This window comes from Larus michahellis, chromosome 9 (assembly GCF_964199755.1).
Source record: "Larus michahellis chromosome 9, bLarMic1.1, whole genome shotgun sequence".
Lineage (NCBI taxonomy): Eukaryota > Metazoa > Chordata > Aves > Charadriiformes > Laridae > Larus > Larus michahellis.
This window is the reverse complement of record NC_133904.1, coordinates 37274410-37290390: the sequence shown is the minus strand read 5'-3', so window position 1 is coordinate 37290390 and position 15981 is coordinate 37274410. Positions and strand designations below refer to the sequence as shown.

Sequence of the window (15981 nt, the reverse complement as noted above, 5' to 3'; positions counted from 1 at the left end):
AAGCTCAGGCACACCCCAGCCTCAGGATCACATTCCTGCTGTTCCAGGATCCCCAGACTGGGAAAACCACGGAGGGATGCCAGAAAGGATACACACAGCATATGCCATGCTCTAGGGCAACATCCCGGTTTTAGGATTATTATCCATTTGCAGGTACCAAGCTTGTTTTTGTTTCATGCAAACAGTAGCCTTACCAATAGTAATAACAACCAACACCTGGTTCTCGGCTTTCTCTTTTGTAACTGCAGTTGGGCAACTATCTTGACAAGGCACAAACATCTCCCAATTCTAAACTCCGGTCTTTCAATGCTACTTTATCACCAAACCTCGAAGCCACTGTTTGGACTATGACAGCAAAACAAGGACTCAAGTATTTAACTGTTCGCAAACATAGTTTAGTACTTTCACAAACATCTCTTTCTCCAAACTCATAGCTTGCTTCAGAGCTATCAAATCAGTGAGTGCTTCCAAAAAAGCAGCCCTGCAGCCAAGAGCTTTAAATTACTCTGAACTGGTTTTCTGTAAAACTAATTAAAGGCACTTCCAGGGCTCCAGCTGGAAAAGGTTATTGCCTTCTCTTCCTGCGCAGAATGATCGTAGGTCCTTACAAAGCAGTGACTTTGCAAATTTGTATTAAGAGTACAGGGGAATTTAAAGCAATTGAAAAGCTTCTACTTCACATACACTGCGATTTTGTGATCTTGGCTGTTACGTGCATCAGAAGCATCACTGCCCGTAACACAGAGCATCGCTATCAGAGAAATTTACTCATTCAATTTCTTTAAACAGTTCAGCACTCTGACTGCACTGGGAGTCTTTATGCTGGATTGGGTATCCTCTCTTCTTCTGTGTAAGCCAGTATAAAAGTACAAGGTCAGCACTAAACCTGTATTGTGTGGATATGCAATTGCATTAGTAAGAGCATATTCAACTTGGATCAAATTGGCTGCACAGGATAATGTAATAGCACCCGGCCCAGTATTAATGACCATGGTCCCAGGGCTTACCAGTTGTTTTGGATGGCAATGCTCTCTCACTGCTCAGATGAAATACCAAGTTTTATTGTGTGCTCTCGGCACACCACAACTGTGCAGCATTAGCCCTTCTTTCATCCAGCTTTTGGATTTTCAGGAAAATAAGGTTAATTTGGCTATTTTATGGCCTCTGTAACTCAGTACTTTAATAGCCATATAAAGGTTTCTCTGTCTAGCTCAGCTCAAGAATTGGCTAAGAGAAGGGGACACAAGCATTTGTCTTCACATAGAAGCAGGAAGGTGCCAACATTGTTCTGCTGTGCAGTTTTGCCACACTTAGCATTAAAATTAGAGAGGAAAATGCACAGATTTTTGTCTGAGAATGTCTGCCCATATCCTATCACTTCTGAGCAGAAATGTGGGGGAGACTAACCGGACACCAGGAACAGGACTGGCCACAACACATTTGCTTTCATGGACAACATCAAGGACTGGCAGAATCATCTGGCTACAAAACAAAGCTTTACCACAATAAAATTAATCACAACACTTGTACTGCAACATCACGGTGCTTAATCATACGTTTCTCTCAGGTCTCACTGGGACAGAGAGACTTTCTATAGCACTTTAGCTGGGAGTTTGTACTGCAAAGCCTGTGTCCAAGCCAAACGGCTCAGGAGGGGGGGTGTCAGTTAGGACCAAGCCTGCCATTCCCATAAATCTGTGAGCTGAGCAGGAGCTCTGCCAGGAGCCCTGCCTTGATTTTCACAGTTTGTTCTCTTTCCCACATCTCTTCCAGTCAGTTCCTGGTAAGTTAAAATGCAAACCCATTCTTAGCCTTCACGAAGGGAGTGCTGTAGTCAAGGCTCAAGCCTTGCAAACGCTCTGCAGCCCTTTGGGTGTGAGGTGCTGGCTAACTGCACGCTGCAGCCCCCCCATCCCACAGTAAGAAACACAGCTAGTCCAGCGTTCAGGGCATGAACCGATGGGGCTGGGGCTGGACAGGTGGAGCAAACAGCAGCTGAGAAAAGCCGCACTTACAGGTGATTATGCCGAAAGGGGAAGGCATCTGGCATCAGCAGAAGGAAGCTGAATTTGTAGGGCTGATGGTCAGGGGTGTGTGTAATCTTTTCAGCTTGAAAACAGTGAAATCAACACACATGTGTGCATGGGATTACTCAGCATCACAATACTGATTTCATGGTCAAAACCACTCAAAATCCTGGCAGAACACACTCAGAGAGGGTAAAGTCTTTACTCCCTTTCTCCCCCCCTTGCCTTTTCTGTGAGAGTTTATCCCAACGTAGTTGCCTGTGCAATAGCTTTTAACCATTTTCTCTCTCCCCTTGGGCAAAGGCAAAGATTTAAAAAGGAATGGAGTCAGCAGCAGACCAGACTTTTGCCTCCAACTGATCAGTTTCCAGATGAAACCTTCAATGGCTAAAATGCTAAAAGATCATTGCGAGCAGAGACAAAAGCCTTTCCTTCAATTCAACTGAATGCTGTAAGGACCAGGCTGCCAGGGATTGAGCTCAGACACACTCGCAGCTCCCCGTCCCCCGCCGTGCACCCCTGCTGCTAGAAGGGCTGCAGCTGGGTGCCAAGGTCAGTCTCCAGAGGGGAGCCCAGCAGCCTGACTGCTCACACCGAACAGAGAATTACTTCTCGGCAAGTGCTCTCAGGCAGAGGCTACTGCTGTCAAAAAGCAGCACATGCTGCCCCGCTGCCTGCAACCAGACTAAAGAAGTGGGGGATTTTGCCACTGTGTTTTGTGTGTGGCTCTCAGTCCTGCCCACATGTAACAAGCAAATTGCTGGAAGGCCCCTTGCACCAAGAACCCAAGGGGCTCAGCCAGAGGCGCAACTTGTTTGGCAGCCACAACTGGAAATGCCCGGTGCACCGAGCAGCTCTGTTGTACCAAGCGTGTACTAAGCTATGGCCACACACAGTCCACAAGCTATAGGCGTACGTGGCATTTAACAGTTTAGGCATTAAGCAGTAGCTCAAGTCAAGTTTTTTAGATTACATCCTAGCCTTAAGGCCCCAGTGTTTTGCCTCTGTTCCCACTGCAGATGCTCAAGTCCTTTGCTAGATCTCAGCCAGCATTTCGAAATTCAAAACTCTCTGCGCATCCGGACTCTGAGGGTCTCTGACTCCTGGAGCAGCCAGGGTGACGGTACAAGGATGAATATACAACACTACAGATCAAGATGTGCACATTTGCCTGCAGCTGAAATGCAAGATGAAAATGCTTTTTTTAACAACCGTGCACGAGCTTCGTGAGCACGTGCTACCTTTTCAACAAGACTCAGGATGGCCATTTCTGTTTCAGAACAGCAATTGGCACTCGATCATTTTATGCTGCCACTTTGTTTCTCTAGGAAAAAGAATCCTGTTTTGGGCTGCGTATATTGCATGGGATCCAATCCTAGTACAGCTTGATCCTCTAGCTGAACTAATACAATGTCTCTCTTTTCAGGGAAGGCACAAAGTGGCTAGGAGACACATTTTTGAGGATATGCAGGCAGACAGGATTTTCCAAAGTGCACAGGTAACTGCATACTTCAAAAAACTTGACCTTCAGTGGCTTCCACTATAGCCTCAAGACCAGAACAATTTGCAGCTAACTACAGAGAGGTACAATTCCAGTTTTGAATTTAAAAAAAGTAATTTGGTATGGTAGATGCAAATTGTTACAATTAACATTAATCCAACTCAAGAGATCAATAACAAGCTCTAAAGAAAATCCTAACAGCAATTGTCGGTTGATTTGTTCAAGCTAAGCTTTTGTGATGAAACCACAGGAACCAGCTTTCTTCAGAATTACAGTATCTCTCCATTCTGCCTTTTCATAAAAGTTAGTTTAAAAAAAGACCATGATTGCAAATTAATGGGTAACTCTCTATCAGGCCACTCCATTATTTTATGTATCCACTTATCTTTTATTTTAGACACAGTAGAAAAAAAAAAAAATCTCCTTCACAAGAACAACAAAAAAATACCCACTTGAATTTCACAATGAAAGAATCCACAGAGAGAACCGACAGTATTTTCGAAGATCAGAGACAGTATGGAGAATGGAATTATATAAGCACTGAGATCAAATCACACTTTATCAGTCTGGCCCCTTTATTTGGTATAACTCTTAATGACGCCTGTAGAGAGAAGGCTAGCATTAAACTAGTTATCCTAGAAGAAATGAGAGCAACCATGCTTTTGCAATAAATCACAATAAGCGTGTGGCTCAGAGTTAGCACAGAGTCAACATGTGACTTTCTGAAAGAAATGTACATTACTGCAGGAGGCAAAGGCATTTTCTCACTGTGCTGGCTGAAGTGCTCAGTACTAGTAATACAGAGAGTTTTCATCCTGGTGATAAAGGTGCAAATCAAGTAAATACCAGTTTACAGGCTGCCCTTGGCACTTACCTGGCTGAGGTCTGTCCCTGCTCTGAGGCACATCAAACTCCAGAATGACTCCTGCAAACAAAGATCCCCTCGGCTCCTCAACCTGGAACTCTTTGGACTGTACCAAGATCACATCACCAGGGGGGTGTGCTTCGGGATGACCCTTCCAGTGGTGAGTCTCAGGGACACCGGGAAGCCTTCCCAGCTGACCCAAAACGCAGAGCCTTGCTTACTCCCGCTAAACCGTTTGTCAGCTGCAATTGTGGCTGTAACTGTGAATGAACTTTTAAAGAAGGAGATGAGGCGAGGCTGTTTGGCAAGAGTTTCAGGCATTTTTTTTGCATGGAAAACAGGGCAGATTAATGTGCACCATGAAAAAAAGTGATATTCCATATTAGGCTGCATGCTGTTCCTCACTTGAATAAAGCCAGTGTCAATGCCTCTGCCTCAGTGTGGCCCTTCCAATACGGTCCATCTAGGCCATGGAGAAGAGTTGCCCAGGGCTTCTGTGGGACTCACAGATGGATGGCGTTCTACAGACCAGGAGATGCAGCAAAACCCAACGGGTGGCTTCATGCCCTTGATTCTGAGCACTGCAGTGAGCCTGTCAGAGCCTCAGGGATGTCTCTCACACACTGCTGGGTACTTTCTCCTGGCTTGACTGTTCACGGTCTAGAACTGCCTAATTTTGCTGTTCTCATTTCACTTGTGGAGGGCTAAACAATCTGAATGATGAGAAAGCCCCAGCTGGGAGAGGCACAGAAGAGAGTCCAGAGGTCCTCAAGGAGGCTGAGCTGCTCCTGGGCTCTGCACCACTGCGAACCAGCTCTCTCGATCTCTGATCCATCACAAGCCTGCCCATCCTCACTCAAGCACTCATCCCACGTTGCTCTTCTGCCTGTGCTAGTAAAGGAAGATATGTTGCTTCATGGGGGTAATGATATAATTTGGAACTCATAAAATAATACATTTCTGTGTGCTGTGGCAAAATAAAAAATAGGACAAAAATAAATTCTCATTAAGAAATGGGTTTGGTGAAACAAACTTCTCTCCGTACTCTGCTCAGACCCAATTTCATTTTAGGTAAATCCTAAACACTTGGATTAATTTGACATGAAATTGTTCTTATTTGAGGATTATAACACCTTTATTTTACTCTTATGTGGCTTTTATTTATATTTTAGTAAATGTAGTCCAATTCTTGAACAAGGACCATTTCAAAATACATTACAAAATTTCATTTGTACCAGGAGTTTTAAATCTTCTCCCCAATTTGCCTCCTCCATTTAGCCCTCCTTATTTTAGCATAACTCGTCTAAATGTACAAATAGGTCCATTCCTTCTCCCAAACCTTGCTATTCAGCAAATCTCCTATTTGCCTAAAGGAGCTTGGATCTCAGGGGATGAGTTGCATCCAGAAAACACTCTGAAGACAAAGTGTTAAGTAGTATCATAAATTTCTGTACTGCAAGGTTCGCTGCAGGAATGTTTGCTCTCCTACAAAGCACCTACCCGACTTCCTTTTGAAGGCATGCTGAAATTTGGACAGAAAGTCCCTGGAAACTGCCACTACAGCTTTAGCATTTAATGAGTAAAAAAGCCCTACATACTAAAGCCATGTGTTTTCAATTCATGATTGAGTAAGTAGACCAGAGTTTAAGTCATAATAAAAAGCTGACGTCTGCCTATATATACCACGCGTACTGTGATTCATTTGCGCACTTGAGGGAAGAACATGAAAAATTCCATACAAGTAAAACAAAATTCTACTTTTTGCGAGCTGATAATAAATATTGACAGCTTATATAAACATGTTCTCACAGTAGCTGCCTTTGATCCAATATGGAACAAAAGCATGAGAACTTTTTCATATGAGTGTTAAATCTGGTGGCATAATCCAAGAACTGTATGCAATTTGTCAGGGCTGAGGAGTTGCTCTTGCTGGAAGTCTTGTCAGGAACAGGGACTTCTTCTGACAGGCAGCAAGATGAGCCACACAGGCAGCAACCAAGAGCAATCAGACAGATTTGGTCTCACTGCAGAACCATGGCCAAAAAAAAGCTCATAATTCAGTGGGGTTACACCAAAGCATTCAAAGAGACATGCTCACATATACTGCTGTGGTCTGGAAAGAGATTTCATTTATTGCAGACAGTTTAACCTTCCCACATAGTACCTGAAATCCTTGGATGTTCCCAGCAGCCGTTAGCCTCCCTGTTGAAGATGTCCTGAGTGTCACCACTACGCACTCCTCTAGGCCAGTTTGCATCGATGACTGTGTTGCATCTCCAGGTGTCCCTGGTTTCCCCATTGCTGACTTGCACAGCCTGCTAATACCCCCTGGAGCAGTGACCCACCACACTCCTCTGCTCTAGGCTTGCTGCTTTCCAAGCCTGACTCATGCTTGCACCATCAGCAGGAAAACAAGAGCCCAGAGCTGGCCCTTTGTGTAAAGACACATCACAGCACAAGTAAACAACAGAACTTGCTCCTTCACAAGGCAGTGGTTCCCACACATCTGTACATTCAGCATGCAGCTCTGCCCCCATACTCAGAACCCATCCGTACCTCCATAAATACATGCCCTCCCCTACAAGGGGACACCTTGCCATCTGCACAACCCTGCATCCACAAGCAAATCCAACACCCCTAAGTCCTGGAGTCCAGGCACAGGAACCACTGCTCACCCCTTTGCAGCACCCTGGCCTTCCCAGGGCAGCCCAGCCCAGGCTGCAGCACATGGCCTAATCAGCGCTTCTCCAGCTCTGCCTAACGCAGAATTACTCACAGCTGCAGAGAGGACATCATAGCAGTTTATTACATGGCTGCTAGAGACTACAAGGGGCTGTGTTGACCCAGGCTGTGTCCTCTGGCTCTGCCTTATGGTGGGGCCATCAGCAGAAGGTTTGACAGCAGGATACGCATAAAGGCTATGGGCTTACCAAGGCAACGGACAGCACTTCTGAACAGTTATTGAAGTGGTTAAGATGTGTCCCAAGCAAGGATGCTAGTGGCATTAACTGATGCCTTAGTGGCATTAATTGTGGCTACTAGAATAAATGAGTTGTAGTGACCAGACAAGAAGCTGTTCCTTTGGGAGCAACACGACCCTTCATTCCAAGCAGTAAATGTACCACATCTCCCATTTGCATCTTGTTCAGCTCTGCTGGGGCTGCCATATCTCTGAGGTCTGAACAAGGCAAACACCAGCAAGATCATAACAAGCCTGAACAGCGCCCAAGGCTGGTGGTAGCAGCAGAATTTGAACAGGCTGTGGTCCAAAGCAACCCTATTTTATTCATTCAGTATCTGCAGCATTGTACTATCTAGAACCAAGCACGGTTCCTCTCTTCCCACACAACCTTGATCTAGGACAGTTACTTTTACAGAAACACTCTCTTAATGAAGAATGATGCAATAGCAAGGTCTTCTTCATGCCAAATGAGTTTTTGGTGTCACAGTTCAGTCCAATAGCTCTTCTCATGCCTGTCAGAAGAACTATTACTGCAAGGTGTCTAGGTGGCTTTGCCCCACCCACGACTATTTGGGACACAGAAGCCTGCAACCTGCCCATCACCTCGCAAACGCACTCCACTGTCAGGTTCTTGTATCCCACCAGAGCTACATTCATCTATTATTCACTTCATTTCATGGGGCAATTTGTTAATAAAACATTAGGTGGTTTCCAGCAGAGATTCAACTTAAATCCTACATGTTTACTCTACTCTTTCTAATTTAAGCAGTTTTGTACAAAGAAGAGCCCAAGAGGCAGAATCTGAAAACTAACCAAGATTCACAAAAAACTTTCCGAGTTGTGCATCCAGCCGAGGTCCGAGTCTGCTCAATAACAGCATTTTGAATCTGGATCACTCATCCCTTCATCTTGGGATTTTGAGAATAGCTACTTGCATACATTTTTCCATAGCATAAATGACTGGAGGAAGGGATCAGTCCCAGACTGATGGTTCGCTGGCAGTGAACCCTCAGCACAGCACTGAGTAAAAGGACGACAACCCCTAAACTAGAGGGCACAGAAGGGGCCATGCTTTGCCCCTGGCTACATCTGTCAGAGAAGCTTTTTCCCTACTGAGCCTACAAGGCAGGATTTATCCACCAAATACCTTAACCACAATCATAAGAAAAATTTCTAAACCTTGAGAAACACTTGAAGCGGGCTTTTGGAGTTATTTTTCAGGCAGGCTGGTTTTGGGGGTAAAAGACTGAAGAGGAGCAGAGGAACACGGCTCCGGAGCAAGACACAGCCTGAGGGAATGGCCCCACGACTTCCCTGCACAGACACAAACCTGGCTTTCCTACGAGCCCTTCAGAGCCCAGCTCTCCCCAGGCCTGAGCAACAGAACAGTGCCAAAACCCAGCTCACTGACGGAGCGCCACAGCTGCACCCTGCGGCTGCTGGCAAGACCCTGAAGAGCAGCCCGGCCCGTTGTATGCACCCACACCAGCATCTCTCTGAGGGAAAGGCCTCTCCTGCCGAGGCGAGGGCCTGTGGCGAGTGCTGGGCGCCCTGACTGGGAGCAGCACCACGAAAGGGTGAGCTGAGGCGGCTTCTGCAGGCGGCTGGCTGGGGAGGGCATCCCACACTCTCCCTGGGCAGCTGTGAGTAAACCAAGCACATGGCTTGCCGCCTCGTCACCTTCCCTGCCACCCGAGAGCGCTCCGCACCGGGCTTGTGAGAGGAGTCCCTTCCATAGCCGGTCCCAGCCCCTGAACCCGTTCTGCCGAGGGCGGCCCAGCAGCCGTCCAAGTTCTCGGGAAGAGCCCCGCGGCCCGGAAAGGGCGACCGAACCCCCGGGGACCCGGCCCCACCCCGGCGCGGGGCTCCGCCGCCGCCCGCCGCCTCACGGGCCGGGGCCCTGAGCCGGGCGGCGCCGACCCGACAGAGGCCACTAGGTGGCGGCCTCGCCCAACGCTGCGCGAGCGGCCGCTGGCGCAAGGAGAGGCAGCCCCGCCCCGCCTCGCCCCGGGCGCCGCCCGCCGCCATCTTGGTGCTGCCGGCGGCGGGAGCTGTTGGGGCGGTGTGCGGGACTGCGGGCACGGGGGTTATAGAGTCACAGGGTGGTTTGGGTTGGAAGGGACCTTAAAGATCATCCAGTTCCAACCCCCTGCCCTGGGCAGGGACACCTCCCACCAGACCAGGTTGCTCAAAGCCCCATCCAGCCTGGCCTTGAACACCTCCAGGGATGGGGCAGCCACAGCTTCTCTGGGCAACCTGGGCCAGCGTCTCACCACCCTCACAGTAAAGAATTTCTTCCTGATATCTAATCTAAAGCTCTGCTCTTTCAGTTTAAAACTGTTAATGCCTCATCGCTCCCCTCCCTGATCACGAGTCCCTCCCCATCTGTCCTGTAGGCGCCTTTATGTAGTGGAAGGCCACTGTAAGGCCGCCTTGGAGCCTTCTCCAGGCTGAACAACCCCAACTCTCTCAGCCTGTCCTCACAGCAGAGGTGCTCCAGCCCCTGGATCATCTTTGTGGCCTCCTCTGGACTCACTCCAACAGGTCCGTGTCCTCACACTGAGGGCCGCAGAGCTGGACGCAGTACTCCAGGTGGGGTCTCACCAGAGCAGAGGGGCAGAATCACTTCCCTTGCCCCGCTGGCCACGCTTCTTTTGATGCAGCCCAGGATATGGTTGGATCTCTAGGCTGCAAGCGCACATTGCTGGGTCATGTTGAGCTTCTCATCAACCAACACCCCCAAGTCCTTCTCTTCAGGGCTGCCCTCGATCCGTTCTCTGCCCAGCCTGTATTTGTGCTTGGGATTGCCCCGACCCACGTGCAGGACCTTGCACTTGGCCTGGCTGAACTTCCTGGATTCGCCTCTTTTGCATGGCTGTGCTGCGGGCAGTGCCTGTCGCCTGCCTTGTGAAGGGCCAGGAGAGCCGCCATCATGTGGCCCTTGAGTTCACCTCAGCCGGGGGTTCTGGGGTGTGTGGGCATCTTCTGGGTGAGCAGGCCGTGCCCAGCAGTGTTTCGAGAGGAAAGCGGCACTAGAGGAAGAGGCTGGGGCCACTTCCACAGCCAACTGTGGCCTTGGGCAAGTCATCTTGCCTGCCTGCGGTCCCATGGACGAGGCAGGTTTTTCCCCATGAGTGCCATGGCAGATGTTCTCCGTGGGGGTGCGGAGCTCACGTTGGCAGCCCCTGCAGAAAGGCAGTGAGACAGATGTTTTTAGAGGCACATAGGAAACATGATATGCTGCCATTTACCATTTGTGTAGGCAGACGTCAATCATGCTGAAAAACACACATGAAGAGAAAATTCCCTGAGGAGCTTACAGAAGACAGGAGTTCCCTTCTCTTTGAATTGCCATTTGTATTCTGAGTGTTGTGTAAACATTAAATATTTAAAACATTGCCTGTAGCACTCTTGCTTCTCGGTGGGATTTGGATAAAGCCATTCCTGTCTCGGGGTCATGAGAAAAGCTCTCAGGCTGAACTGTTTTCCCTTCTCCATCTGAGCAGCTGAGACCTCTAGGAGCTGTGCCCCTCTGGAACAGGCTTAAATCAAAGCCTCGTTTAACATTAGGAGAAGTTGGAAGGGGATTCGGTCACGTTTGCGCTGTCATTCATGGTCTGTGGGATGCTGCTGCTGCAGGAATGCTGTCGAGCCTCTCCTGAGCCTGTGATGCAGCGCTGTGCTCCCGGGCACCTGAAATCCAAATAAATTCTCAGCCCACTTTGGGCATCTGCCCTGTGTCTTGGCTGTGGCCCTAGGTGACCCCCCAGGTCAAACTGAAACCTGTGGCCACATCAGGAATTGAAACCAGCTCTCCTGAGTTGTAGCCTACTGGTCTAATTACTCTTTTCCTAGCACTATTGCCTGACATTTTTCAAAGTCACAGCTGATCTACTTTTCTGACCAGCAGCAGAGTATCTTGAGTCATTTTGATTTAAAGATTTAAGGATATTAAGGACAGGCTTGTTTTTCTGTATCTAAATCTGTGTCAAGGGAATAGAAAGGTGGGTTTTTTTAGTTTTTGCTTTAATGGAATAAGCCATGAGGGGGATGCTGTACTTCCCCGTGTGTGCCTGGGAGCCTGTCCCGCAGTACTTTGTCATGAGACACTAGCATAAGGAAGTTGTCCTTTAAAAGGAGCTGCGAGGAGGGCATGGGAGGACACGTTTGCCCTTATTCTCAGGTTCTCCGGCATGTAACTGCACTGCCTCCCCTTTCAGTTCCCCTCCCACCCAAAGGACAACCTATTCATTTGCAGAACTACAAAAGCTTGGCCTCATCTCACTGCATTTGGCTCATCTGCCTGCTGCATGTGCACAGTAGTACATGGGTGGGCGACCTCATTTGAGAGTTGATTTCATTATAGATCAAGTGTGTTCCTCCCTTCATGTATCTCATAGTTATCTTCTTCCCTGATGGGGACTTCTTAATTAAAGCATGAACAATTTGTGACAGACCAGCATCTTCCAAAGATTTTCTTGCCTGAGCACACAAATGTATTGTTCTCCAAAGGCCAGGCTGATAATTTGTTAATTTACAATCAAGGTTTTATTGCTGCATCCTGGTGTAGATGCTGGTCACCTTTCTGGGCAGTATAGTACAAATCATAACTTAGAGGCTGATTATAGATCTAGCTGTGTATCTTCAGTGGAAATTTTTCTGGTTATTACAGCCAGGCAGTGGTACTGTGCTAATACAAGCTTAGGTTGGCTTTGCCGCCTTATTTTCAGCAAAGCTGGGGCCATACATGTCAGAGAATGGCATCTTTGTCCCCCTCCTGTCCCCCAAAAGAGCAATTAAGTTCCCTTGTTCCACCAGCAATTGAAAACCCGAGGTCATATTGCCTGTGGGAAGAAGGTCATTCTGGTTGGTCCCGTGCTCTTTGCCAAGAGCCTGGGCAGTCTTGCAGTGATCCTTCCCTGTGTCCCACAGGCACCGAGGTAACATCAGTGCGGTGCTGCAGCCACCAGCTCTGCAAGGGAGCCGTGCTGCCTTCAGGGCCCAAGCTAGTGCCGCGCAGCTCGTGTCTCTGCACCGTGTCCCACTGGATGATGTATGCAGGCTCTTCATCACATCTCCCATGTCCAGATTTTCATAAGCTTTTAAAGCAGCTAAAGATGCAGGTCAGCCTAATGGGACTGATAAAGCACTGACATAATTAAAGTGGTGCCGCTGGGGTGTTTAGATCACTAATGTGTTTTCGCAGGTCTCCGGAGGATCTCCCCATGGTTATGAATGCTGGTATCCATTTGGACATCGCTGCTTTAGAAGGTTGACAAACACTGACTGATGTGTTGTCTGGAGAGCAGCAAGCAGCCAGCCTGCAGTGACAGCCTCTGAGAGAAACTTTTTAAATTGTAAGATTTTATGAAAGGGTGCATCTGAGAAAATGATCAAACGCATGATTTGTTGCCTTAGGCTTAGGAAGACCAAGATCGGAACACAGATGCTGGACATCACTTCCAGTGATCTAAAATCCTCCTCAGTCTCCACGTACCATTAAAAGCAGTAAACCTGCTGGGAAGCCTCAGTGCTGTGAGTGGCAGCCTGTGTCACTGAACTGACGTGTTGCCAGGGACCTTCGGAAATAACCTTTTTCTTCTCAGCTCTGGTTGCCTTCCTGGCTGTCACTCTCTCACGGTGACTAGAAGAATAGAGGTTGAACCAGCTTAATGGCACTTCCCATGACTGTATGTGGGTGCTAAAAGCGCACTCTGAACATTTAAATTAGAGGATGACACACGCATTGTGACGGGAGTGCAGTTGTCAGAAGAAACAACTCAAATCTTTTCCAAACAGCTGTTCGACTGCCAACACTTGTTTGGGTGCACCAACTGTGGGAAGACCTGTGCTTAAAATAAATGGGTTTCCAGCACGAGCAAGCAGAGGATTTTACTTATTTAGCATTGTTTACTGGCTTTCACATTTACCACCACCTTGCGTGACACTGGTGACCTGGCTGGTGGACTCTGTCCTGAGCAAAGCAGGAGGGAGAAGGTGCTTCTTCCCAATGACAAACCACTCCAGTAAAACCCAGAGGTAGCTGGTGGCCTACATGCTGGAGTTTGGGCAGGAGCGGGGAGGGATGTCACCACTGGGCTGGCACTGTGACTCCTTCAGTGAGGGGTGCTTCCCTGAAGGCTTTGCAGGCTCCGATTGTCCCGCTGCATTCAGGCTGTGAGCACGACACTGTAATTGTGTTCCTGATTGCTGCTTATACCATACAAAGATTGACGTATTTTGCAAGATCTTTCCTGCTCTTCACCCCCAGACACATCAGCGGAGTTTGGGGCACTCAGTGCCTCATTACCCTACAGCATAACCCCAGAAAAGCGTTATAAATTGAACCCAAATGTTTGCATCATTTAATACATGCAGATTAGGGAGAAGCAGAGTCACAGTTGTTGTGAAGTTGTGAAGTGGAACATTTCTGGGATCTCAGGGCAAACAGATTTATGTAAAACATTGACAGTAATTTTAAAATTTGTTAGACCTACTTGTGAATAAACAACACAGATTAACAATGAACGATTGTTGTTATTTTCAGTGGCAAAGACATGTATATGGTAATTGAAGCCATACTCCATAAAGCATGACTCCTGCTCCCTTGCACACACACGAACAGTTGATAATTTTGTAGAGACTTAACACAAGGAGTCAGTTGTTTGATGCACCATACGGAGCCCAGGGGAGTATTACTCATATTAACGAGATTGCAAATACAGGGCTGAGTGCCTACAATTTCAAGTTATCGGAGTTCTCATTTACTTTAAGGGCTGTAAAATTAAACCTTTTTGATTTGGTGCCTTATTAAAAAAAACCCAAGCAGCTATACTATGACTCTTTTTCCGGTTGACATCTGGACAGTCACATCTGTTAGCAGATGTGCAGGGCCTGCACTATGGTAAAGGTGATACTTGCACGGAAAAATATACCTTTGAAGTGTAGGTGCATTTGAGAGAGGATGTGGGGGTGGGGGAGCAGATGGCTGCAATGGAGGACAAGGGACAGAGCTCAGACTGTAGGAGAAACTGTGTAAATGATCTAGATTTGTCGACTTTTGAAGGTGTTTTGTTTACAGAAAAGATAAGATTAAGCATCACCACATAAACTGTGAGTTGATGTTCCAACCATGTTCAGCATTTCACAGAGCTAAGGTGACAGAGCCCAGTGAATGTCCTATTACACGTGGATCTGGCTGCCGTATTTTGGGCTGCAATTCAAAGCCAGCAACCCCAGAAAACTTGGATCATTTGCAGCTGACAAGCCTGTCAGGCAAAAAGTGTTTTCTTTGACTGGAACCAGATTGTACAGGGAGCAAGGGCTGAGCATCAAGTGATGGTGATTAGGTCAAGGGACCAGGCAAAGGTTTTCCAACCAGGGCCAAACATTTATTTCAGTCCAGACAACTGACACTGCATAGGGCCAGAACACTTGAACCTAGATCTTTTGGAAACGAACATTGTTTTACTGCTCTGACGAAACAACATATTTAAGGACACCTGATGTGCATTTCTGTATAGATCTGGGCTGACGTAGCGGGAAGGCTGGACTTCGGAAACTTAATTTTCCTCTCATTTACATGACTGTAAATCTGGAGTAATTTTGTATGTGTCAGTGGGATTCATACTAAGCAACATCATTTCTACTGGCTTGCAGTGTTGGTTGTTGGTGCCACACCATCACCGTCTAAGTTTCCTCTTAACACTCTCTGGAGTCCCTGAGATCGCTGTGATTGATAGATGCACACGGCAGGTTGAGGGTGTTAAATCTGTTCTTTTCAGAGCATTTTCCACAGGCAGGAGCACTACCTCTTATGTTTTTTATTGACCTCATCTAATACATAGCCTGTAGAAAAGACACCAGTGTGCTTTGTTTGCTCTTGGGGGGCATAAAGACACAAGCAGAGTATTTTCTGAAGTACTTATTCTGCTTTTCTGATAACATTTGCTTCAGTTTCAGTTCATGCACATTCAGATAAAGGCTTTTCTTAGGGTGGTTTTTGTTCTACTGTTTTTATTCTGGGAACTGCAATTTTTTTAGTGTGGTCTTTCACTGCAAACAGAACCGTACTGTATGTGCTGCTTCTGACCTGTCCAAGCATGGCACGATAATCGCAAGTGGGTGCCAGTAATTGACCAAGTGGGGCAATGTGTTGGTAGCCCTCATGCTGTTTGCCAGTTGGCAGAGCATCTCCTCTGGATCTAGAGGGCAAAGAGCACAGCCCTCTCTGGGCTGACGTGCAGTGACCACAGGGAAAAAAGGATAAAGGGCTTCATCCGAGCATGAAACATTGGGATGAATCTGAGCTCTTTCACAGCAGCCCACACTACAGCGGGGATGGCCAGAGCTGACTCACCCCACTTACTTTTAATTCTGCAGATGCGAAGCAGAAACAAACAGCAAAGTGGCTTGTACTATATAATTAAATGAGGAGGTCTAAGCCTTATTAACATTTTTCGGGCTTACAAGGAAGAATGTTATTGTCTTCGTTGTGGTTCTGACAGGGTAGCTGTGAAAGAAGAACTTGGACCTTTTTCAGGCCTGTGTGGGAAGGCAGGACAAACACAGCGTATCTCTCAAATCTCAACAAACTTCCCAAAGCTAATGTGAGACCATACAGGAC

The 15981-nt window shown here is 47.4% G+C and overlaps 1 protein-coding gene across 3 annotated transcripts in view; it reads right to left on the bottom strand.

Moving 5' to 3' along the window:
- CAPN6 (calpain 6) overlaps positions 1-4543 on the bottom strand; it is a 65476-nt gene extending 60933 nt beyond the window's left edge. For all 3 annotated transcript variants that reach the window (XM_074602074.1, XM_074602075.1, XM_074602076.1), the window contains exon 1: positions 4403-4543. The gene's annotated coding sequence lies outside the window, so the exon portion shown is untranslated. The remainder of the gene's footprint in view (positions 1-4402) is intronic.
- Positions 4544-15981: the final 11438 nt, after the last annotated feature.